The sequence below is a fragment of the Chanodichthys erythropterus genome, chromosome 10 (assembly GCF_024489055.1).
Source record: "Chanodichthys erythropterus isolate Z2021 chromosome 10, ASM2448905v1, whole genome shotgun sequence".
NCBI classification, from domain to species: domain Eukaryota; kingdom Metazoa; phylum Chordata; class Actinopteri; order Cypriniformes; family Xenocyprididae; genus Chanodichthys; species Chanodichthys erythropterus.
This window is the reverse complement of record NC_090230.1, coordinates 3,327,565-3,355,137: the sequence shown is the minus strand read 5'-3', so window position 1 is coordinate 3,355,137 and position 27,573 is coordinate 3,327,565.

Here is a 27,573-nt window from a genome sequence, read left to right as displayed (position 1 = left end):
CTCTCCCTGGGTTGCTTCTCCTGTAGTCCGTGCAATCCTGGTCACAGTACCCTCCCCATCTGACCCCTGTGTCCCAGTCATGACTAACCTCGAAACTTGGGGACCATAAATAGGATCAGTATTAAACCACTATTATTAGAGCCTCTGTCTCCAGGACTTAACCCAATTTACATTACTACTGCCACCTGGGCTGACCAAGGCTGTACCTCAATACTAGTTACTTGATCTTAGTGCTGCGTTCGACACTATAGATCATAACATACTCTGAGATGGACAACAAAATTATAGAGTTATACACCATTTTAATCTGTGGAATATCTTCTTTTATTTGTGTACACTCAGAGTAAAAACAAAATGTTGTGCTTTTTGTAAAATAAAGAAAACTAACATGATGCATGATCTCTCGTCTCCCTCTGAAGGAAGTCCAATCTGATAGTTCTCAGAAAATGAACTGTAACTTAGTGAATACTAATCACAAAAAAATTAGACTTATGTCTAAAAAAACATTGAAATGTCAGGTTTTAAATCGTGTAAGTCAAATCGAAAACAAACATTATGTGTTTATGTAATCTGTATGAAAAGAGAGCCATGTTAGAAATCCGTGATTCAGCTCATTATCCGCTAATGCGGCCACGCCCACGGAGCCAGCACTATTCAGACGCAAATTCTGAATCAATACATGCATTCATCATCTCAATCGTGTATTTATTGTCTTGAAAAGTGTTTTGAATAGCCATAGTTAGCGATCTCTGTCCTCTGTTAGTTCCTGGATTGCCTATTCTTTTTTAGTGCTCAGGCATTTGTGGACTAAAGGTGTACAGAGCGCCCTCTGGCTGAGGGTTAACAGGGAAAAATATATGGTCAGCAAATTATGGAGTGCTGCAAGGATCTGGGTTAGGTCCTCTGCTATTTCCAAATATATGCTGCCACTTGGTAATATTATAAGATGCTGGTCCATGCTAGTCCTGAGTAACATGGACCAGCACTTGACCAGCATAAACTAGCTCAAAACAGCATACCAGCTCCAAAACCTACCTTAATCAGCATATGCTGCTTTTTTCAGCAGGGATATTGAAATCCTCCAACATTTTTCTTAACAAATCCTAGTTTTGTACTTTTAATTCATGACCGGTGTTTTGTTTTGCTCTCTTCTCTGTGCTTCAGTGTTCGTCACTGGAGCTCACACTGCACATGCGTCCTACGTCATAAGCTAGGACGCCACTCTCTCATTAACGTGCATATGACAGTTAGGGGAAGCTAGAGATTACAGCTTATAAAATGTGAAATATGGATATTGTTCTTACACAAACGCATTGCTTCACTTCAAAAGGCCTTTATTAACACCCCAGAGCCATGGGTACTTCTTTTATAATGGATGAGTGCATTTTTTCTGTCTTTAGAATTTGGGGCACCATCCACTCCCATTATAAAGCATGGATTACCATGGATAATATTTAATATAACTCCGATTATATTTTTCTGAAAGAAGAATTTCATATACACCTAGGATGGTTTGAGGGTAAGTAAATCATGGGGTAATTTTCATTTTTGGGTGAACTATCCCTTTAATTTCCGTATCAATTACAAAGTATTGCTACTGACCTATAAGGCCCTAAATGGTTTAGCACCTTTATATGTACCCGATATTATTTTGCCCAATCCATCACACTCTTTAAGGTCACAAAACTCTGTGCTTCTGGTAGTACCTAGGATATCTAAATCCACTAAAGGAGGAAAAGCGTTTTCACATTTGGCTCCTAAACTCTGGAATATCCTTCCTGATAATGTTCAGGCCTCAGATTCATTCGCCCAGTTGAAATTTAGATAAAAAGACATAACTAAGCATTCACATAATGCATCTCATAACCTTGTACTCCAGTTATATCAGGTCAATTACACATGATTATATTTGCTTAATGTTATGAACAGCAGCTACGCTAATTATATTCCATTTGCTTTTCTGTTTTATCTCAGGATGCCCATCTTAAGATACCTAGAAAGTATGTCAGTTGCAAGTCAAGACACCTTTTTTTATGTAGCACTTTTTACAATGCAGATTGTGTCAAAGCAGCCATACAGTGATAACTGGCAAATAAATTTGGCAGCACAGCAGCTCTAAAAAAAAAAAATCATTGTCAGTCATTGTCAAAATCAGTCATTGTCCAGATTAAGTAAAGTCAGTATTAATTTATTCCTTTGTAAAAATCAATAGTTATAAATTTAGTTAATTCATCTATACATTGGCTCTGTAGAAAACAGTGACGTCATCGTCCAGCTCAGTTCAGTTTGCTCCAGTTTGGATCGAGCTTCTTATGAAGTCTTCAGATGCCCCAACACCTGTGAAGGGATGACTCTCAGCTCCTGCAAGGACTTCAGATGAAGCAAACTGAATCAACATACACCAATGCTACATTTTCTATATATCCTAATAATTTTTGTTAACAACATGTATTCATTACTTTAATGAGCTCATTGTTTCTACCTTAAATGAATACATTGGTAGTTAACTGCATGATTTGTAAATGTACATTTCTGAAATCCATTACTTAGACAGTCACCTCTGATCACTCAGATCACAGATCACAACAGATCACTCTAAATTGTAATGTAGACACATGCATTTTCTTTAAAGCATCTTTGAAATTTGTGAATCAAATTTAATTGAATATCATGTGGAACAGATATCACTTCCTTTTAGCTTCTGACTCAGCAACAGCTTTAGGGCCTCCACTGACTTGACAAGAGTGTAACAAAAACAACAGCTTCTCAACAATGGTCAAAGACTCTATATGAAACAGACAGACTGATTGTCATTGGTGACAAAGCCTTAAAGGAATAGTTCAGCCAAAAATGAAAATCTTAATTTACTCATGTCGTTCCAACCCTAGACTTTGTTCATCTTTGAAACACAAATGAAGATGTTTATTAATGAAACGTGAGAGATTTCTGTCCCTTCAAAGTGTTGAATTACTAATGCATGAACCACATATTATTGTTCTTTCCTTCACCTCTCACGCTGAATTACAAATGGCAGACAGCAAAAAGGACCATGTTTAATCATGTTTACAATGCGAAACAAGATGCATGATTCAGGTATTGTCCTCTTGCACTTTGTTTGTTTATTGGTTGATTGGGGCTTTCCTTAAACATTTATTTTGCCAAGCAACCCTCTTTTTCCATTTATAATAGTTATGTTTCTGACAAATTTTATTGTTGCCTTTTATAACCAAAGGATTTATCTTCTCATATCAAAACTGAATAAATCCAATGTAATTTCCATGGGGTCTTCCAAGGGTGCACCACTGACCCCAGATTTACAATATATACAGTATACATGATTCTTCAATTAGCAGCACATTTAACCTTCTACATAATTCTTATTTAAACACTGCTTAACTCTTTCCTGGTCATTGACATAATTTTCCATCATTTATGACACAACGCTTCCCCATCATTAGCAGAATTTTCCAGCAATCCGTTTTTTCACTGTTATACGAAGAAGGTGCTATTACACATCTTCCAAAAGAGTACAGAATCTCCAGATAACAACACAGGTGAAGAAGAAGCAGAAACAAGAGATAAAAGGATTGCTTATGCACATGTAAGCTACTCTTCAGACATTAAACAGCATATAAATCAAAACTGCCTAACGTTACCGAATGAATTGTCGACCTAGGAAATATTGGACATGGCATAAGCAATTCTTCTATCACTTGTTTCTTCTTCTTCTTCTTCACTTGTGTGTTGATCCCGGAGATTCTGTACTCTTTCAGAAGATGCGTAATAGCGCCGCCTACCTTATAACAGTGAAAACACGGAAAGCCAGAAAATTCTGTCAATGGCAGGGAAAGTTCAAATCATCCTAAATTGTCATATAGAGACCACTTCAATCCCTAATGAATAAAATCAAGTTCTCATTTTCATTTATTCTCATTGATCATTTATTCTGTTTCACTAAGAAATGTTATAACATGGAAGTAAAATGGTTTCCGGATGCTATTTCATGCGAAACAGCAAGTTTGCAAAAGAGAGATTTTCAAAATTCACTTTATAGACAAGAATAAACAATTATTAGCACTTAGAGCCATTGTGCAAAGTGTAAACCCACATTTGTGCACAATTACAATACAGAATGAGAGTCCAATAATACAACTAGGAAAGAATGCTAACATTAAATGTGTGTGCTTCTCCACTCCTTGTGCTTTCCACCAAAAAAGGCTAAATAATTGAATAAATAAAAAATTAAGGAATATCGGAACAAGACTATGCATTTAAGAGCCAACATTTTCGAAATGTGGCAGTATATTTCCACAAGTGTTTTTCATGAAATCACTCCTTGTGGAAGCAGTACATTTGGGGGCCTCCATTTCACAGGTTTGGTAGGAAGGGAGGCAATAAAAACCAAGGGTACCCCTTAAATAGCACAAGAAGAGACTGTCATATGCTTTAAATCAGTGGTCCTCAACCAAAAACGGGTCGCAGGTCTTTTTAGAGGGAAATAATTGATCATAATTAAAAAAATATGGTAATAGTTTTCAATGTTTGCTTATATATATATATATATATATATATATACATATATATATATATATATATATATATATATATATATATATATATATATATATATATATATATATAATTAACTTTTTTGGCTCGCTAATAACGGTGCATTTTGGGTCCTGAAGCAAAACCGCCGGTTTAAATTTCCCGAAATCAGGTGTCGATTAAGACAAGTATATTCATGACCTCATACTCAGATGTGAAATACAGAGTTCTTGAGAAACATGAGAACATTCTGAACACAATAAATGCATTGTGAAAAAAAAAAAAAAAAAAATTACATCTGAAAACTGGCGAGAACCATCTAGATATGACATACGTAATCCAAAGAAGGTGGCATGACAGGGTTCCTACCTGGGCTTTAAGTGAAGGCAGATTGTAAGCTGACGAAAGCCTGTTTGGAGGGGGTATGGAACAAATTACAAGGCCTGGTAATGCATGAAGATCTAGAAGATAGTCAAAGGCTCTTTGCTCTGATGAGGTTCTTGGATCAAACGGCCACCAAACAAGGTAAGCATGATGGACGAAGCAACCTGCTCCTGGCTTTGCTGGTCTCCGCTAATACTCTCTTTTCTCTCCCGAACCGTGAAAGTGAAATTGAATTATTTACTCATTCACGCTCTCGGTGAGCAATGGAAAGTCTTGAATCAGTGCTAATTTTCCCATCAGTGTTAACTTCAGGCTTGCCACCAACGATGTTCCTCCATTTGATGTTTTCGGGGGTAAGTGGCTCAACATGTCGTCCTATGGGCCGGACTGTGAAGTCACATCCTCACATGAATGAAAAACAGCCTTATGTTTTTTTTCCCCTCTCTATCGCCGGGGGAAATGTACATTGATATCCTGATGCTAAGGAAAAGACTATTCATGTTGGCATATGGAAACTAAATAAGGTGGCACTGGCCAAAACTTCTCTCGGAGCAGATTTACTGTTTTGTCTCTTGCAACATATCAAGAATGGTTCTAGAAATTTTTTACATTATTAGGTGTAGGATGATCCATATATATGGATATATAGTAAATATATAGAGCTGGGTAGTAACTGATTACATGTAATCTGGATTACGTAATCAGATTACAAAAAAAAAAAGTACTTGTAATTACATTATATTACATTTTAAAATACTCGTAATCAGACTACAGTTTGTTATTGATTACATGTTATTCACATAATGGCAGTAAATTATTCATAATTCACTGATTCTCCCCACTACTACTTTTGTTTTATGTTTTACATTTTTCTTGCTACTGTCTACTGCTTATATACATTCATAAGGTCTTCCAGGTTTGTGGAATTGCACACACAGACCAGCCACTAGTCATGTGAATATCACTGAAAACTGAGACCACACAGTAGTTAATCATTTGATTAACAGAAATCATTTAACTTTTATAAAGTGTTTTCTCAACATTGCAGCACTGCATATCTAATCAACTCCAGACGAACACATTAATCATTATTTGATTTATCACTCAATAAGTCATTTAACCATGTATCTTTGGAAGGCTTTTGTCTTTCAAACACATTAAAATGTACAAATTCATGTAATTTCATATTAACATGCAATGCGGGCATTCCCCAACTTTTTTGTCAGGTGAACCTTTACTGAGATTTTAAGTTAATAAGTTAGGCCAATAATAAAACTAAAATAATAATAATAATAATAATTAATAATAATAATAATAATAATAATACAATTAAATTCACAGTTCTCTGATGTCAGTTAATGATCACAAGACATGGAGGTAAACAAATAAAATATATATTTTTATCTTTTTTAGTAAGTGTTTTATTTTGAATGCTTTTAATTTTAAAATCATTTATTTTAAATGTTATTTTTTTATGATTTAATTTCGTAAGGCTTTTCATTAAACTCACAAACCCCAGTCTAGGAAACCTTGACTTAATGTAATATTTAACACACTTCATGTTGTTGATAAAGAATGGAATATATTTTCTTTTTCTTTGTGTTTTTATATTAATATGGTACAAAATTATACCATTCAAATCAATGTGATAAATTAGTTTAGTCAAAAGTTATCTAAAAGTTATCAAAAAGTAGTCAATTACATTACCTTAATTATGTAATGTATTTGATTACGTTACTGACTACAATTTTTTTTTTTTTCTCTCTCTTTTTCTCTTTACACACATTTTCCTGTGGGTTCGGGAGGGAAGTGCAGGGAGTTTGCGAGTTCTGGACTTTAAACCTCAGGGGAATCAGGGTACCTTCCATTCATTCTTTTAAAAAAAAAATAATAATATTGAAATCAGAAAAACAAAAAAATGGCTTGTTTTTTTTTCAGTTTTTTCTTTCTGGGGTTGGAAATATAATAATCAATATTCTACATTACAATAATGGCTAAAAAATAAAAATATTTTGTAAAAATATATTTTTTAAGTTTTTTCTAAAATATTTTTCTAGAAGTTTTCATTTTATTTTATTTTATTTTATTTTATTTTGTCATTTCCATTAATTCCATTTTTATTTTTATTTTTATTTTTAAATAAGGGAGATACAACAAATGTAAGTTACTTATTTGTTTCTTTTGATTTTGGGGTGAAACATAACTAGGGCATGATTACGTCATAGCTTCACCCCCCAAAACAAAAAACTAAAGGTTAATCAATGAAATATGTGACATTCTGTGTCTAAGTTTTCTCTTTATTGTGTTCAGCTAGATGTTAATCATGCCTGCTTTGGTGCAGGCAAAGTGTTTATGGTAGCAGAGCCACTGGAACAGTTCTGAAACAGCTGAAGTGTTCAGACACCTGGACTTTGTCCCAACGCCAGAGTTCTGGCTGATTGAAAGCGGCAAATAAACACTTCTAGTATAACCAGAAGCATACCTCATGCTATGAGACCAGTGCTATTCCAGACAGTTTTTGATATCCAAAACCAGAGTTTCCAGTGTACTATTTAGTAAAGATGAAACGTCCTGACAATTTATTCAAAACCCAAATGGTATTTTGAATGTGTGTCTTAAAAAGTGATGTGAAAAATACTGATGTCATGGAATCATCTGTTTAATTACTTAAGGTGATTGGTGAGTGAGAATGTGGTCTAGAACAAGGTTCAACACTGCAATAATATTAAGCCTATTTATAATTACAAAGAGGGAAATGAGGCCTTTCATCATGACTATTTATAGTCTAAATCATAATGCATTAACATTAAATGAATAATTCAACCAAAAACAAAAAAAAATTCTGTCATCATTTAGGCCTACTCACCCTCATTTCGTTCCAAATGACTTTCTTTTTTTTCTTTTTTTTTTTCTGTGGAACACCAAATAATAGATTTTGAAGAAGTCTTATTCCATATAATGAAAGTGAATAAAGACTAATGAGTCTTAAAAATAGTCCATGGCTGCATCTGAAATCGCATACTTCCCAATAGTAGACGAAAAACAGTATGCAAGAAGAGTAGTATGTTTGAATTCACAGTACTCGTAAAAAAGAGTAGGCAAAAAGTACCTGGATGACATACTTCTGGTGAGATTCTGAAGTGTGCATACGATAGACACTTTACTATCCCATGAAACCACAGGAAAGGATTTGTGAGTGCCAGTGACAAAATGCAGCTAAAGCCAGTAGGTCATGTGAAAATTACATGAATTTACAATTTAGTACATGAATACATTCATATTACACACATTCATTATATAGATTGACTTACACAAAGTACTTATTCAAAATAAGTACCTACTCAAGAGAGTATGCTATTTCAGAAGCACTTTAAAGGTTTATTGAAGTTGGCAAACCAGCTTATGGTGCATATTTTGCCACCTTCTGGGATGGAGTATGGAGCACTGATGTTGAGGGGGGAAAATAAATAAATAAAAATAAAGTAATATTAAAGGGATAGTTCACCCAAAAATGAAAATCTGATGTTTATCTGCTTACCCCAAGCGCATCCAAGATGTAGGTGACTTTGTTTCTTCAGTAGAACACAAATGAGGATTTTTAACTCCAACCGTTGCCGTCTGTCAGTCAAATAATGCGAGTGAATGGGAACTCGAACAATACGAGTCAGAAAAACTTGCATAGACAAATCAAAATGAAACCCTGTGGTTTGTGACGACACATTGATGTCCTAAGACATGAAACGATTGGTTTGTGCGAGAAACCAACAGTACTTATATTAAGTTTTTACCTCTAAAACACCACTATGTTTAATAAAAGTTAACCCTCTGGGATCTGAGGGTATTTTGGGGCCCTGGACAAGTTTTGACATGCCCTGACATTTGTGCTCTTTTTTTCAGTTGCTTATAAACATATTAATGGCAATGGCAGTGTCATTACACTATATTCAGCATTAACTAGGCTACCATAATATGTGAGCAACATTTATGTACATGTTTGTATTTTTGAGAGAAAAACATTAATGCAGGATTTATTGAAAAAACAAAAAAGTTATGTCACTGAATTAAGGCTACAAAACACATACTGAATATGTGTCATGAGCGTTTCCTCCGAGGAGGCAAGGGAGGCAGTGCCTCCTCAAAAAATAGGATGAGAAAATAATCCATATTACATATAAAACAACACAAATATTGCAAATCACACATATTTCTAAAGGAACACTGCCCAACAGCGACACCCATAGGTAAAGTTTCAGCAGGAGTCATGCTTTACAGTCTATGGAGTCATGCCTCCCTTTGCTCTCATAGGAAACCATAGAAAATCATCAGACCCCCGGTGTGCGGTGGGTTTTGTGGGGGGGTGATTGAGAATGAATGGGGGAAAATCATGTGAGAGGAGGCAATGTCTCCATCGTGCTATGATTGGATGTAATTTGTTATGACTGGATATGATTGGTTTGTGCGATAAATCCCACTTCTTGTTGACTTGCGTGTTCTGCGCGTCAGTTTGAATGAACAAATGATGGCGTCAATGGAAAGACTAATTGAAAAGTAAGTAAACAGATCACCCAGTTAGATATCACCACTTTATGTCACATCAAAATCAAACTTGAAATGGACTGAAAGCATGATGACTGCGGGTTTTATTTAGTGCAATCAGCTTGGTGAAATTAAAAATACATTTCGTGTCTGTGACAGAGCATGACTGATGATCCAAAATAGCCTAAGTTGACTATTAAAAAGAAAAACATCAACACACAAATGAAATATATTGTTTAAATTATTATTGCCTTTAGTTATTATTTTGGAATGAATGTATAAAATGCTTAACACACTAACTTGATGAGATTGGTTTTGATAAATAGAACATTACATTGTGAATGTAAAATTACAAAATAGAATTGTCTTTGGTTTCTTTTTTTTTCTTCTTTTTTGATGTACTGTAAAGTAATGGTCATTTAACAAGGAAGATGTGTCAACGTTAAGAGTAATGCATGAATTTACATTGATTCATAAATAAATAAAAAATATGCCTCCTCATTTCAGAACACCACTGCACACCACTGATATGTGTCCACAAGACTTCTGGGTACTGAATGTTGAAGTCTAGAAATTTTGCTTTATATTGATTTAAATTTTGTAAGACACTTTTTGTTTAGAAAGGCAGTATGTGTGGAGGCATGAATAATCCTGAATAATGCTGCAATTCAGACCTGAGGAGACAATGAGCTGAATAATGAGCCTTTCAGTCAGGTATGTGAGAGGGAACTACTACTGTATTAACCTTAATATAATGTCCACTCTTAATATAATGTCCACTCTTATTGTATACAGTACCAGTAAAAAGATTGGACAAATTACTATTTTTAATGTTTTTGAAAGAAGTCTCATGCTCATCAAGAGCATGATGAAAAAAAAAAAATAAAAAAAAAATTAATATTCATAAAATAATAATAACCATCATCAAAAAAAGTAATATTGTAAAATATTATTAAAATTTAAAATAATGGTTTTCAATTTTAAAATACTTTACTAAATATACTATATGCTAAAAATAATGTATTTCTGTGATGCAAAGCTGAATTTTCGTCATTCATTGGGAATAAAAACTTCATTGATGTGGCACAAGGCTATTTCACAGTAAACACATAACACTTACTCACATAATCTGTCCAAAAGAGGCCAGAGAAATTGTGTCTAAACATTCATATTACCTCTATGATACTTTATGTATAATGTTTGTTATATTATAGAGCCTATAAATGTTAATTTGCAGTTTAATACATTTCTAACACATTTTATTTCAGTATTTATTAGGTATTTTAGCCAATTTCGCTCATCTCAGTATAGCAATATAGTTTGGGAAAAGCCAATATAGCATGTTTACTAATGCAAGTTTGTAGTTGTAGTAAACAAAGCCTTTGAATGCTGTGCGCTCTCCATAGGCATGGCCACATTAGCAGATAGTGAGGTGACTCGCGACTGACATCTCTTTTCAAACAGATTACATAAACAGAGAATATTTGTTTTCGATTTGACTTACATTATTTAAAACCTGACATTTCAATGTTTCTTTAGACATATGTCTCATGATTGTGTGATTGATATGTTACGTTATGTTACGTTACATCGTGTGTAGAAACTCTCAAGACAAGGCATAGTATTAGCAGGCAGACTTATACTTATAACAATATACATAGGAACCAGGAGAAACACAAGGGAAAAACACATTACCATAAAGCAAGAACTGACAGAGACTGAGGAAGAACACAAGGTATATATACACACAAGGCAAACAAAGGGAACTTAACAAGATAATTAATAAGACACACCTGAACTGGAACTCAAATCAATCTGTATCTATGACAACTAAATAATGGCAGGAAAAACTGAACAAAGGAGGACATGTTATATATGCAAAAAAAGTTTTAAGAACCCTGAGTTTTAAGAACCCTGACATTACCTCCCCCTCCCGGGAGGCGCGACCTCACACCAGAAAGAGTCCAACCAGGGAGGGGGTGCGGGCACCCTGGAGGTCGTGGGCTGGCAGGTTAGGAGGCCTCCAGGGTGGTACCAGCCATTCAGGTGACCAGGGCGTAGCCGACAGTTCAGGGAACCAGGGTGAAGCCAATAGTTCAGGGGACCAGGGCGGAGCTGGAAGTTCAGGAGACCAGGGTTTTATTGGATTCTCTGCTTGTTCCCCTGGATATCACTGTTCTGCCTCTGCCTTAGGCAAATAGTCCAAACAATAACGGAGTCTGTGTTTTGACCTTTGCCTGTTTTGTGGATTACAACTGTATCCTTAACCTTCGTGTCTCGGAGGAGTTTCATGACACTTCCGTACATTGTCTGCCCGCACTGACTTCTCAGCTCTATTTGCTCAAGTCTGCGTCCGATGCATCTTTGATATCGAAAACACATCCAGGTACTTTCATGCATTCTCAGTACTTGCGTTCTTGAGTACTGGAATTGAACTTCGACAGTTGATGATGAGAATGAGAACTCAAGGACACAAGATTGTATGAGAACACATATTGAGAAATAGTCTCTGGTTAGTTTTGGTCTCTATAGTTACTCATTACTCCCATTATTCATTACTTTCACCTGTGACTTGTTTGAGTTCCTTTGTTTGTTCCCTGCCAAAGAACACGTCAGAGTAAATAATTAGTGACACAACAACATTAAATATAAATATAAGGCTATATCTTATATTTATATTTAATGTTTTTGTGTCACTAATTATATACTCCGACGTGTTCTTTGTTGAATTGTCAGTAAAGACTTTTTTGTTTGGATACTCTGTCTTTGAGCAATAAATAAAATTTCTGTTTCACAATTCTATAAAGATGTAAACTTGGAATTGCAAGAAAAAAAAGTCAGAATGTGTGATTCGATTACCTTTTTTATTTTTTTTATTGGGTGGCAGAAACAAGTTTCCATAACATAATAGTAATTCCTAACATAATTTGTTTAATATAATGTTATAAGAAGTATTCCTTTAACATTGTGCACTGAGACAGATCTTCTAATCTCTATGATTGAGAAGTTTTGTTCATATCCACATCAAGTCTTTGAAAGCAAAAGTGTAATTACCCAAGAGTCTTATTTGAGAACGATAAAATCACTGGATCTCCATCATGTGACGTCTTCAGCTTGAACTCTTTGCCCATTTACTCCGAGTTGCATATAGACAAGGAGACATGGTATGGAAGTAATTATGAGTCTTTTGAAAAGCATCAAGCTTACTTTCTCTGACCTTCTGAACAGTCTTATCAGTGCGGACAGGTCCTGATGAGATATAGTCTTTTCTATGTTTTTCAACGTTTTTTTTTTTACTTTCACTCGTAAATAAGGACCATCCGTTTTATCATAATACTTTTTGACGGGTGTTATGAATGTTATAAATAATCACATGGTTTGGCCTGAGTCTATCAAATTCAAAATAAAAAGAGAAAATAATAGAATTGTACATACCTTTCATTTGCAAAGTATTTAATTCCTGTATTATACAAAATTTCTGCATGCATATGTTGAATTTCCAACAAAATAACTATATTATACTTTACTGTAATATAGAATGACTAATATGAGTAATTCTTAAAGTAGGAATTTGGTAGGACTATCTTTGACATAATAACCAATAATATATAGTAAATAATGTACAGTTTTACTCATTTTACACATTTTTTGTGTTGAATAATAAAGAGGCTCAGGCATATGTATCTTACAAACAAGTAAACAAAGTCAGTATCTCTTAAGTCATAGCGTCGCCAACCACAACAAATTACCTGTGACTTAATAATGGCCAGATGATGGGGTTTTTAGCAAAGCTCAGCCTCTTTGGACCTGCATGACCCTTCCACACTGTTAACATTAACAACACTTCAAAGTCTTAAAGCCATGAAAAGGTAGATGACAAAATATTATTTACAATAAAATATCTGTAAAATTAAATATATACTATACATGTTATTTGTGATAAATAAATATATAAATAAATATTCTAGAATCCTATGTAATCCTATATAAATCTCTATTTTTTTTTTGTTATTTGACAGTGACTATATTCTATATTAAGACAAGATTTTTTTTTTTTTTTTTTTTTTTAGTGTGCCACTACTGCCATTTTTTAATTTGTAAGAAAATGTGTAAGAAAGTAAATGAAATGATAATCTACAGAACATTCCAATATTTAGAAAAATATATATTTGTAGAATACTCCACAGAAACTGTTGTGGTTTTTGTTTTGAGGCACACCAGGTCTAGATATCTACTGGTGTGGGTCTCGAGGCATAACAGCTGGACAGCCGGTAAGTCCACATTCAATAAATGTTTTGGTCCATTATTCTGTCACAATTTGGTTGTGTTCAACTCACAAAGATGAAGGAGATGAAGTTTAGATGTCTTCAAAGAAAAAAACTCTGGAGAACACAGACAGGAAACATAAACAACTTAACATTGATGATAATGGACTGAGAATGAAATGTACAGCACATAGGATATATAGGAATATGACTATCACTTACATCCTGCACAAGACCCCAGATTCTAAACTTGGTAAATAGTAATCTATCTTTGACATCATTGATGTGAAATGTCTTTGTGTCTTCAGTGTCTCATGATTGACTGTGACACACCAAGTTGAAAGCTTTTTTTTTTTTTTTTTTTTTTTGAGATTTAAGAGCAATGGCAGAGGTAAAGATTTTCAGTGACTGAATTATTGCCTTATATATTTTTATTTATATATATATATATATATATATATATATATATATATATATATATGGCATTAAGAAGGCTGTAGTTAATGTGATGTATAGATAACCTTTACAGTGTCAGTGTTTTTTTATTATTTATAATAATTGCACATTTGTCTTTTACATACATTATATTGATGTTCAGTGGTTAAGGGAAAGAGTAGTATTATATTAATATCACTTCCGTAAATTTTTTGTCTATTTAACAAAAATATGTTGCTCTTTGAATGCTCTTCAAATTTTTCTCACTACATTAATCCAAAAAAATAACACTTAATTGAAACATTTGTTCTCCTTATACAGTCTGATGCACAGTATGCTAATATTACCTTTAATGCAGTGTGTGATGTCGCTGTTTGTGAATGTAAAAGGTCTGCAAAGTTTCAAATATCAAAGTGCAGATAAATGATGTTATTGTCTCCAGAAAGAAAGAATCGATTCTACCTGAAACTGTGAAACTGCCTGAAATGAGTCATCAGTAATTCCAGTCTTCTTGCACGAACCTATGTAGCTTTGTAGCTACATAGCTTCTTCACTGGCTGCCCGTGAACAACATCTACTTTGCCCTGCCCTCAAACACTGTAGTTGTAGCTGAGACTGGAATACTGGGAGACTGGAGTTTGGTTTGGTAGACATGTCAAGAATAGACTGTTTTCTGCTGCCAGCAAATCCACTTTGATGCACTTCCAAATGATGAAGACTCATAAAACTGACACCATTGTTACTGTTCGTATCAATGTGAAACACATGCTGAGGAAAAGCTGAAATGATAATGGCTGTTTGCTTTCCAACGTGGGCTGTAAGAGACCAATCACAGCAAAGTAGACCAATCACAACAGACTGAGCCATCTGACCAATCAGAGCAGAGTAGACCAATCACAACAGAGTTTTCCAATCCAGACCAATCACCACAATGATCCATCTATTAGTTTCCTGCTTAATGAGCTTTAAGGGAAGAAACCTCAAGTCAATGATCAGCTTTTCCCTTTCACTCTTCCACTCTTGAGCGAGCAAAAAAAAACAAAAAAGACGAACTAGTGGTGACGAAAGTAGTCTGCTGGGTTGGCTCACATCGGCAAGGTCTGGGTCCAAAGTCGGCCTGACACACCAAATCGACGCTCGACAGCCGACGACCAAGTAGCACGTCTGTTCTGTGCCTGCGTAAGATGAAATGCCTTTTTGTACCAGCAGGTGGCAGTAGCTGAACAGCCAATCAGAATGATCACATGGCCCGACGGACCGACAAGCTCTGAACACCGATTCAACATGCCGAATTGGCCGGAAAAAAGTCACCGAGGACTAACTTCAGCCGATGGTGTGGAACACACTGAGAAAACTTAGTCAGTCGTCGGGTAGTTTTTGTTCGTCGGCCGACTAAGTTTTCTCAGTGTGTTCCACGCCGTCGGCTGAAGTTAGTCCTTGGTGACTGTCGGCTTGGTGTGTTCCTGCCTTTATTCTGCCCTATTGCTGAAATCTGTTTTGCTTACGGCTTTTCTCAGGTGATTTCGGGTTACGGGTTTTCTCAGAGGTGGCGAGTTTTCCACATGCACAGATTCTTTTAATTTGTCACATGACCTCACAATTTCTTCTGTATCAATTCATTCTCACCACTTCACCATATTTCTAAAGCACTCTAACACTGATATAAACAACAAAGGAAGTCATTTTTATCTCTGAATCTATCTCTGCTTTTAACCTCTGTCATCTATGTTGGGCTAACTGAGGAGCGGTCCACAAGCTGGTCAGCAGGACACATTATTTGCCACGGAGGAGGGAAAGCCCATGTCCAAAGCCTGGTTTACCTCCCATCTACGCCTGCTCTGCCAATGCTACAAGCTTTCTTAGAGCTACCTTCCATACACTGTGCTATGTGCTGCTACAGCTGCAGCTTCCTCCACTCCTGGCTCTATATTGAAGGCCTATTTACTATTTAAATACTGTATATTTCGATCATTAGCTCTAGCTACATTCTGAAATGCTCATTTGGTTCCTCTGCTGGCTCTTCGTTTTAGGAGAAAGAGCCAGGAAGGATTGACTTGTATGGTCTGTTTGGGGGATTTTGTTAAAAATTCAGTTAAAAAAATGGGAGGTTGTCCCCAGAAGCTGCTGCTGTTCCCTGTCATAGCTTTCATGGAGCTAATGAAAAGGACAGGGAATTTAGAACAGAGCCATAACCACCAAATGTAACTTTAGCAAAATATGCCAATAAAAAATTGACTAAAAAGTTTGTCTGTGGTCATTTTTTTTACTTAAGTGGTCCTGACTGAAATCAAGCATTCTGTGTTAGTTTAGGCAGACCTCATAGTCAAGCTCCGCTATCAGCTGATTGGCAAATTACAACCACACCCATATCAGCTGATCCGATTCCTGTGGACTCAACTGGCAACTCTCAAATAGGGCGCATTACTTAAACTCAGCAAAATTGACTAAAAAGTTTGTCTATGGTAGTTTTTTTTACTTAAGTGGTTCTGACTGAACTAAAGTAATTAACTTAATGAACCTTATTGTAAAGTGCTACCAAAATTCTATGTACACATTTAGAGAGAGTAATAAATACAATACCTGCACAAGCATAGCTTTCTCCCAGTCTATGGAATACATCCTCAGTTTTTCTCTAGATGAGGCAGACAGGAATTAAGTTTCTACGATGGAAAATGATCTTATATTTTGCTATGAAAACAGATCTGGCTCTCACACTCGTATTGAACATTATCTTGCAGTATCTGCACCTCAATGCTTTAATGTTTAGGCTTTGTAAATGCCGCCACTGTAAATGCTGCATTTAAATGATGATGGGTTATAATCAACGTCAGTACTTACCACTGCTACGCTTGCCGCTCAACTTGCTGCTCTCATGCCTGTAAAGTGATGTCACAGTAATCAGCGACAGCACCCCTGCTGTTTAAAATGTGTATCGTGATTCGTTTCACATCTCAACTGGCTTGAATCGTACAGGATAGTGCAGAAGTTGGGACCTCTGAACTATGAAATTGTTTTGGAGGATACCGGAGAAAACTTAATTGTGGTACACGTCTCTAGGCTCAAACCCGGTTTTCCTACTGCACAGGAACTTGAGATACAACAACAACACTGATTTATTAGAAATCTTTAATAAGGACAGTGATGAGGAAAGGTTTCTTGGATTTACTGAGAAAAAACATTTGAAGACATAGGATTTAATGCCTTTCCCCTAGTGGCTGGCTTTTCTTAAGGAGGGGGAGTGTGACAATATCATCATGAAATAAATAAATAACTTGGATTTAAGTGTTCATCTGTCTTTTGAACATCTACATCTGTCATCTACATTTTCTTTACTTGAGACAATGACCTCAAGCTTAAACTAATGACAGAAATCCTGTCTGGCACCCTAGCATATAAAAAAACCCCAAAGAGTGTGGAAAACATTACAAAATGTTACAGAAAGCATTAAGGAAACATTCAATTTTATCACTTTGCAAACATTATGAAAACATTTGAACAACTTGTTATATTAACAAATGTTCTATTAATGTAACTGGAGAGAATACTGCCCAACATTCAGACAACATTCCCCATTAGCTGGGTGAGTTCCACATAAGAAAAAATAAATAAATAAATAAATAAAACATTTGGAATGACAATTTTAATTTTTGGATGAACTTTTTTTTTTTTTTTTTTTTTTTTCCAAAAGAAATAGCAAATTTGTCATTTGGGCCTCATTTTCCAACAAGAGAAGAAAACATGGAATTGCTTGCTGAATATTCAATATTGCTGAAAATGTTATAAAATATATTAATGACATCAAATCTTCATATTAGAGCACCTTTGTGGACCTCAGGTTGAAAGCCCTGGTTCCAAAAGTGTAAGACTTCTCTTAACTCTACTGGTAGTTAATGTGACACTGCACAGATTAAATTATAGGAAATCTACAATTTCCAAGGAAGAGATTCAAAGTACATGAATCTCTGATGGGAAAATGTCAAGGCATCAAAACATCTTCCAGGAAAAAAAAAAAAGTAAAGTACTTCTTAGTCTTGGAGCCACATATTAGGCTCTTAAAGAGATTATGAGAGAGTACGAAACCGAAATTATTTTAAATTGGGCAATGAAATGCCTGCTTTCCCAGTGTGGTCTGCCATGATGTTTTAACTCACAGCAGCGAGGTCAAGTAAAGCACACCTGGGTTAAAGCTCAGACTGCGAGAGGAACACTTCTGCTGCCAAAATAAACTGCAAGAATTTCCAACTGATTCAACCGTTCTGCAAAAATTACTGTATATTCTCATAGATGCTAATTTCTTTCTAAGAATGACAGAAATCCTCCTTTTTTCCTTTAATCTGGCGGTATTAAACGGATGATTGCGCTGCAGTGGAATAATTCAACTCTTCCTGATTTTAGTCCCACATTTCATCTGTAATAATCATAAAAACCTATGACAAACCACATATGCTCTAATTTCTAGTAGTTTCCATAATGAATCACCATTTACCAGCTCACAACGTAAATATTTTGTTAGCGACACACTGGCTGTAACCTCTTCTGGACTTTCTGAACAATCCCACTTTAAGATGATTCCAGAGGTGTGTCCCTTGTTAGTTATAGAAGGAATTTTTATTGAAAAAATTCTCAGTGGTAAATAGCACATTTTCTAAGCATTACAGTCACCGATTCCATGTTTTAATACAGTGAGAACTACTTAAACTATTATGTAACAATCTAATTTTAAACACACAAAATGTCTACCCTTCTTCCAAACATTAAAAAATTCATAATTTTGACAATTTGTTGACCTGATTAATAAAAGCTATTTATTAATTATTAAAACGGTCCCACAATTTGCTCGCAGCCCAGTTACTGCATAATTTTCCCGCAATGCAAAAAATAGAAAATTCCAGAAATTTGTGGCACCTTGCAGGTGACATGATTTGGACTCTTTCTGCAGCAATGAAAGGAAGACAAATAAAAAAAAAAAATCTCCTTTGATTTGACTGCACTTTTGCCTACAGATAAACTCTTCAACTTTATTGCAGCCCAAAACTAACTAGCTCCTGCATAGTTTAAGTTACATCTGCAACCGTTATCCTTTAAGGTGTAGTTTCTGTTTGTTTATTTATTTATTTATTTTTGATACAGCTCGTGGCGACCAGGGAGGGCGAAAGCCGTGAGGGAATGGCTCGAGGCCGGTGGCGCGAGAGTTAACGAGCTCCACCTGAGAGGCGCACCGGCCTTGAGTCTTTCACGGAGGAGCTCCGGGAGCATAAAAGGAGGAGCAATAACAGTGAAGGACGAGAGAGGACCAGGCCTGGACTTTATTTTATGTTTTATTATGTTTGTGTGGCCGGCAGATGTCTGCGAGGGTCTGCCAGCATTACTTTTGTTTGGAATTTGTTTATTTTGAATTAAAGTTTTGTTGAATGTTCGGCGGTTCCTGCTTCCTTCTTCCCATACATACGAACTGTGTTACACAGCTCATTCATGACAATTCTCTGAGTACTTTTAGCATTTAATTGAATATGGCAGTGGCATATGACCAAATGGAATTTGGTCTTGGTGGACTAGATCTGCTGAATGGGGAAACATCAAATTCTCCAAAGCTGTTTGCCAAGCTTTCGATTAAATTTCATATTTGAAATCACCAATGAAATTTGACAACAACTGTCTCATAAATTTTGTTTCTAAATGCTCAAATCATGACAAAAAAGAACTGTATTTTTCAGGCTGGATTAAAGGATTAGTTCACTTTCAAATACATTTTTCCTGATAATTTACTCACCCCCATGTCATCCAAGATGTTCATGTCTCTCTTTCTTCAGTCGAAAAGAAATTAAGGTTTTCCTTATAATGGACTTCAGTGGCCTCCAAAGGGTTGAAGGTCAAAATTACAGTTTCAGTGCAGCTTCAAAGGATTTAAACCAGACGAGGAATAAGGGTCTTATCTAGCGAAACGATCAGTCATTTTCAAAAAAAACTAATGATTATATAAACAAATGATCGCCTTACGAGAGCTTCCGCCAAAACCGCACTTTTGTATTCTTCAAAAAGCTTACGCTGTACTTCTTTTGCTTTTGCGTTCTCTCAGAAAAGTTCTGCATAGCATTCACCCAAGAAACTTTGCATTCGCTCCCAAAGAACTTTTGACTGGTTCATCTCTTATGATTGTGCCAATGTAGTTTACAAACAGTGATTAAAAAACACTTTGAATCAAATATAATATTTTAGTTTGATATTTACAGCTGTTTAGGGACTATTTTATGGCACCAAATGTTTTTTTTTTTTTTTTTTTTTACTTTACAGTAGGTTACTAAAAGGTTAAATATGTAGCCTAATGTCTACTTCTAATTTATTTTAATTTATTTATTTTTATTAATTTTAAAGGGGACCTATAATGCCCATTTTACAAGATGTCTCTGGTGTCCCCAGAATGTGTCTGTGAAGTTTCAGCTCAAAATAACTAATTGTTAAGTAATATGTCATTATGGTTTTGACATCTACACTAAGCCATGGATTTCATTTTCCAACCATCTACAACCGTGATTCCACTGTACCAGATGAACTGCTGCATCCAGAACCTTGTTGTTCATGGCACAGGAATATGTCAGGTTAAGCCTGAGGTCAAGGATTCAAAGGCAGAACACTGAGAACATAAAGCTGGGCACTGCTATTTCGTAACACAAAAGTCATAACATAATGATACATTTTCTAAACATTAGTTAATGATGAATTAAAGCAGACAACTGAAAGTTGAAGTATATGGCTTCAACCCATTGTGGTAGTTAACACATTAATTGACACTTTTAGTTATAAAAGTGTCATTCATGATACATACTGTCAGGGTTCCTTGGTCAAGATGGCCGCCGCCACGCCCGAGCCCTTGGTCAAGATGGCCGCCGCCATGCCTCAGTCCTCTCCTGAGAGTATGGAGGACCTGTGGCTGGTGCCCACCCCCCTCTCTGGTTGGACTCTTTTGAGGCGTGAGGTCACGCCTTCCATGAGGGGGGAGTAATGTCAGGGTTCTGTGTTTGTTTCCTTTGTCACATGTTCTTTGTTCTCAGTTTTCCCGCCACTAGTTTGTTCCCTTGGCTACCCTGATTTAGTTCCTTAGTCCCAGCTGTGTCTTGTTAATAAGCCTCGTTTGCCCCTCTGTTTGCCCTGTATATATTCCCTGTGTTCTCCCTCAGTCTTTGTCGGTTCTCGTCTGGATTATACATTTGCTTTTGGTGTATGTTTTTTCCTGGTTCCTATGATTAAAGCCTCTTTATTGGATTCTCCTTCGTTGAGTACTTTATCTACCGTGAATCATACATTAAAACATGGTAATCTATGCATTAGTTAAGCATGAATTAATGCATATTAGTGCACCAGTATTACCCATTTATTTTTAGCACATACATTCTGTCGATACTTCAAATGTCGAAAAATTGGTTTGGAAACCCTTTTTGTCAAAAAAGGGCATTAACGCAAATAAATTTGGTGTCACATTTTTGATTGGTTTGACATTTACATTTATCCTATATATATATATATATAAGGGGCGTTTCCTCCAAGGAGGCAAGGGAGGCAGTGCCTCCTCAAAAAAACTGGATGAGAAAATAATCAATATTACAAAAATAAAATAATGTGAATGAAAACTGCTCAAAATGAATGAATGAGGCATTTATATGGCGCTTTGGGTGTACAGCAGTACATACGAAAGCACTTTACTATCATATCAGTAGTGTGCAGCATCCACTTGGATGATACGACGGCAGCCACAGTACAACAGCACTAGTGCACTCACCACACACCAGCTGTAGGTGGAGAGGAGAGAGAGTGATAGAGCCAATTCAGTGGATGAGGATTATTAGGAGGACATGATTGGTGAGGGCAAATGGAGGGAATTTGGCCAGGACACCGGGGTTACACCCCTACTCTTCACGAGAAGTGCCATGGGATTTTTAATGACCACAGAGAGTCAGGACCTTGCTTTAATGTCTCATCCGAAGGATGGAAAATAAATTGACTATTAAAAAGAAAAGCTGAATATTAGTTTATAAATAATATATTGTTTAAATTGTTACTGCCTTTAGTTATTATTTTGGAGTAAATGTAAAAATGCTTAAAAACACTAACTTAAATGTATACTTGGATTTAATAGAACATTACATATTGTAAAAATACAAAATAGAATTGTATTTGGTTTCTCTTTTTATGTAATTTTAACTTAACCAGGAAAATTGTGTAACAGGGACATGAATGGGGATGTTGCCTCCTCATTTTAAAACACCACACACACACACACACACACACACACACACACACACACACACACACACACACACACACACACACACACACACACTATATATATATATATATATTATGGGTTAAAGTGGCCCTATTGTGGATTTTTGAAAATTACCTTTCATGCAGTGTGTAATGTAGCTGTATGTAGCTGTATGTGAATGTAAACAGACCACAAAGTTTTAAAGGTGCCCTCGAATGCTTTTTCACAAGATGTAATATAAGTCTAAGGTGTCTCCTGAATGTGTCTGTAAAGTTTCAGCTCAAAATACCCCATAGATTTTTTTTTATTCATTTTTTTAACTGCCTATTTTGGGGCATGATTAACTATGCACTGATTTTTTCAGCCACCGCCCCTTTAAATCGCGTGCTTCCTGCCACACGAGCTCTCGATTATATTACAGCGCATTTACAAAGTTTACACAGTTAATATAACCCTCAAATGGATCTTTACAAGATGTTCGTCATGCATGCTGTGTGCATACATCGAATCATGCTGTTACGTGTACTGGTAGAGAGATGAGGCAGATGCGGATTTCCACAATTATATAATGCTTTTAATGTAACAAAAGGTAAGGAACGCCAACATACACATCAAACAACATTCAGAACGGACCAGGAGTGAAGGGAGTGAGTGTCATATAAAGGGAGTGCTAACAATAGAGTCCAGGTGCAGGTGATCCGTGATGATGGGGAGATGACGAGGGAAGTGAGTGCAGGTGTGGAGAACAGGAGGATCTTGGGAAATGGAGTCTAGGAGAACAAGGGATCTGTAACAGTACCTCCCCCTCCCGGTAGGCGCGTCCTCGCGCCGTAGATGTAACAACCGGGAGGGGGGTGGGCGCCCTGGACTCAAAACGCCATGGCGGGTCAGGAGCCGTGGGCAGCCATGGCGGGTCAGGAGCCGTGGGCAGCCATGGCGGGTCAGGAGCCGTGGGCAGCCATGGCGGGTCAGGTGCAGCAGGCTGCCATGGAGGGTCAGGAGCCGAAGGCGGCCATGAAGGGTCAGGAGCCGAAGCCTTGAAGCCGTCGAGCCCAGGCGGCGCTGAAGGACCGGCGGGAGATGGCGGAATCCACGGCTCCGCCGACCGAAGCGCAGCCGGGGCTCCAGAAGGCCGCAGTAGAAGACAGACGACATACAAAGTGAACACCGGGGAGAGTGCGGAGGCCAACTGGAACTGAGGGACGGAGGGACGGAGCAGAGACGGAGGAGTGCAGTCCAGAAGTGAGGGCAGGCCGACGAAGGAACAAGGTGTGAACGGGGGCAGGATGGAGACTGGTGAGACTAGTGGACTGATGGGCCATGGTGGAGACGAGGGAGGTTGGAGCCAGGGTGTAGGTAATCGCCCAGAGGTCCGAGGTGGAGATCTGGGCGAAGGGGCTTGAGGTGGAGGTACAGTGCTGAGACATATGGACGGAGGCGGGAGAGGGAGGCAGGGAGGGGAAACAGTCTTTGGGCTGGAGGGTTCAAAAACACAGTTCATAACAAAGGGCTCGGTGGTGGCAGGAGCGGCAGGCTCGGCGGCGGCGGCTGGAGCGGCAGGCTCGGCGGCGGCGGCTGGAGCGGCAGGCTCGGCGGCGGCGGCTGGAGCGGCAGGCTCGGCGGCGGCGGCTGGAGCGGCAGGCTCGGCGGCGGCGGCTGGAGAGGCATGCTCGGCGGCGGCGCCTGGAGAGGAAGGCTCGGCGGCGGCGGCTGGAGCGGCAGGCTCGGCGGCGGCGGAGACTGGAGAACTTTGCTCGGCGGCGGAGACTGGAGAACTTTGCTCGGCGGCGGAGACTGGAGAACTTTGCTCGGCGGCGGAGACTGGAGAACTTTGCTCGGCGGCGGAGACTGGAGCGGCAGGCTCGTAGGCGGCGGCTGGAGCGGCAGGCTCGGCGGCGGCGGCTGGAGCGGCAGGCTCGGCGGCGGCGGCTGGAGCGGCAGGCTCGGCGGCGGAGACTGGAGAACTTTGCTCGGCGGCGGAGACTGGGGAACTTTGCTCGGCGGCGGAGACTGGAGAACTTTGCTCGGCGGCGGAGACTGGAGAACTTTGCTCGGCGGCGGAGACTGGAGAACTTTGCTCGGCGGCGGAGACTGGAGAACTTTGCTCGGCGGCGGAGACTGGAGAACTTTGCTCGGCGGCGGAGACTGGAGAACTTTGCTCGGCGGCGGAGACTGGAGAACTTTGCTCGGCGGCGGAGACTGGAGAACTTTGCTCGGCGGCGGAGACTGGAGAACTTTGCTCGGCGGCGGAGACTGGAGAACTTTGCTCGGAGGAGACTGGGGTTGAGGGCCATTTCATCCCCTCAAATACAATTAAAATCCCCACAGGCACTGGAGCTGGCTCTGTGGGGACTGGAGCGGGCTCTGGAGATACTGGAGCGGGCTCTGGAGACACTGGAGCGGGCTCTGGAGATACTGGAGCGGGCTCTGGAGATACTGGAGCGGGCTCTGGAGATACTGGAGCGGGCTCTGGAGACACTGGAGCGGGCTCTGGAGATACTGGAGCGGGCTCTGGAGATACTGAAGCGGGCTTTGGAGAGACTGGAGCGGGCTGCTTCCTCCTCCTCCGCTTACGGGACCCAGTTGAGGATTGTGGGTTCCGTGTGGGGCAGGCAGGGAGTTCGCTGGAAAGGTATGCAGAGGAAGCCGGAGGTTGACTGACTGGCCCGGCCAACCGTGTCTCTGGATGGACTAGAGACAGACACCCATCCTGAACCCAATCCACGATAAATTTGGAATCATTTAACCATAAAATGGAATTTATGGTTTCGCTTAAGGAGAAACGATAATCGGGTTCACTAAAACGGATGGTGTCATCATCTAGTCCATCCAGAAACAGGGAGATCAAAACTGCTTCAGGCCAGTCAGACAAATAAGCGAGCTCAACGAACTCCTCCACATACCTCTCCAGCGAACGACCTACCTGCAGGAGCCCGATAAGGCGATCGCCGGCTGTCAGGGTGAGAGGCGTTGGAGGAGCTGGATCCAGGGAGCCGGTGAAAGTCTCCATTATTTCTTTTTTTTTTTCCCTGTGGAAAATCCGGTCGTTTTTGGTCCGTTCTTCTGTTACGTGTACTGGTAGAGAGATGAGGCAGATGCGGATTTCCACAATTATATAATGCTTTTAATGTAACAAAGGTAAGGAACGCCAACATACACATCAAACAACATTCAGAACGGACCAGGAGTGAAGGGAGTGAGTGTCATATAAAGGGAGTGCTAACAATAGAGTCCAGGTGCAGGTGATCCGTGATGATGGGGAGATGACGAGGGAAGTGAGTGCAGGTGTGGAGAACAGGAGGATCTTGGGAAATGGAGTCTAGGAGAACAAGGGATCTGTAACACATGCGAGTATAGTATTTATTTTGATGTTCACATTTGATTCTCTATGAGTTTGAGGCTATGCTCTGTGGCTAAAGCTAACATTACACACTTTTGGAGAGATTTATAAAGAATGAAGTTGTGTTTATGAATTATACAGACTGCAAGTGTTTAAAAAAAAGAAAATAGCAACGGCTCTCTTGTCTCCGTGAGAAGCTCTCTTGTCTACAGTAAGAAACGATGGTAACTTTAACCACATTTAACAGTACATTAGCAACATGCTAACGAAACATTTTGAAAGACAATTTACAAATATCACTAAAAATATCATGTTATCATGGATCATGTCAGTTATTATTGCTCCATCTGCCATTTTTCGCTGTTGTTCTTTTTTGCTTACCTTGTCTGTGCACAGATCCAGACGTTAATACTGCCTTTCCTTGTCTAATGCTTGAACATGGGCTTGCATAATGCAAATATTGGGGTCATACATATTAATGATCCCGAATGTTACGTAACAGTCGGTGTTATGTTGAGATCCGCGTGTTTTCCGGAAATCTTTTAAACAAATGAGATTTACATAAGAAAGAGGAAGCAATGGGGTTTGAAACTCAATGTATGTCTTTTCCATGTACTGAACTCTTGTTATTCAACTATGCCAAGATAAATTCAATTTTTCATTCGAGGGCACCTTTAAAGCTGAAAGTGCATCATAAATAAAATTATTCTCTCTCAACAGAGAGAGCTGACTCTGAACCGTTTAAATGAGTCATTTTTAGTTCGAATCCCACTTCGCGAAGTTCACACGTTACACATTAACACATTTGCATAATGCCTGCCTATGTTCTGCATGGACATTAAAGGGGACCTATTATGCAAGTTTCACTTTTGCATGGTGTTTAGACATAAATGTGTGTTGGTAGTGTGTGTACACAACAAGCCTATAATAATCCAACCTCTCCTTTTTTTAATCCCCATAAATCATAAGCAGTGTCTCAGAACAAGCCGTTTCCAGATCCCTGGCAATGTGACGTCACATTAGCCACAGGCCCCACCCATGAATGTTGACAGACACTGCCGTTTTAACACAGAACCGCCCTGAGTGAGTTCACAGAGAGTTTACACAGCCACTGATGCACTGACGAGAATGTCTCCCAAGCATTTTAGGTGTTCTCTAGCTGGATGGATTAATCTACATAACTCTCTTTTTTTACTCCTAAAATCTGAGCAGCTGAAGACGAGTTGGATTAATTCTGTTTTTGAAGAAAATGCTCCCTCAACTCTACCAAAATTCGTTTATGTCTGCGCGAATCATTTCACACCGGACTGCTTTGTGAAAGAATGTCTATTCAAAGGGACAATACAAAACAGAGGTTGTGCTAAAAATTTGTTACTCAAAAATAGATCAGTAACTGTTCGTGATCCAGCTTACAGTCTCCAGAGTGATACTGGATACAGCAGTAATTTAGGTGAGAGCACTTTATTACAGTTCATCTGAGTTGATTTACAGAAATCAATTGTACCATAGCAAATTAGCTCAAAAGAAATATGAATAATTAACTAAAATGGATTATAATTAATTATACATATTTACAGTTTCAGACTGTAGCAGAAATAATTTTACGATTATTTAATGAGCTCATCCAGGCAAACAGGCAGCATAATCAGTTATCAATTCTAGGAAACAAATTATTTCCTGGACAAAAAAGAATAACTTTTTCCAACAATATAAAGTACTAGCAGGGTAATAACATGTAGCTAGATCAAAACGTTTAAGAGACTTTGATTTGTGAGCATCAACACAGAGAATAAGCGTGGATATAA